The sequence below is a fragment of the Arachis duranensis genome, chromosome 6 (genome assembly GCF_000817695.3).
Source record: "Arachis duranensis cultivar V14167 chromosome 6, aradu.V14167.gnm2.J7QH, whole genome shotgun sequence".
Taxonomy (NCBI): Eukaryota; Viridiplantae; Streptophyta; class Magnoliopsida; order Fabales; family Fabaceae; genus Arachis; species Arachis duranensis.
In genome coordinates this window covers 81,168,121-81,168,361 of record NC_029777.3, presented here as the reverse complement: position 1 = coordinate 81,168,361, position 241 = coordinate 81,168,121, and the positions used below count along the sequence as shown (strand labels likewise).

Below are 241 nucleotides of genomic sequence, written 5' to 3'. Positions count from 1 at the left end.
TTGGTTTCGTCTAACGGTTTTAATTCTAAATTTCCAATGTAGATCTCTTTCCACTATCACTTTTCGCTTGGGAATTAATTCTAAATTTCCAAACTACTCTTACTTTGAATGTATACAGGCTTTAGGGAAAATAGGAAAAAAAAATGAAAATGGGCTTTGGTTGCCTTGCTTGATGCTTAGTTATAATAACTGATGTGTTCTGCCTTGTACAGATATTTATTTATTTTTAGCATTTATTTAT

The 241-nt window shown here is 30.3% G+C and overlaps 1 protein-coding gene across 1 annotated transcript in view; it reads left to right on the top strand.

Moving 5' to 3' along the window:
- The window catches only part of LOC107494174 (uncharacterized), a gene marked incomplete in the record, with an annotated part of 11,254 nt that overhangs the window by 1,856 nt on the left and 9,157 nt on the right, over positions 1-241 (top strand).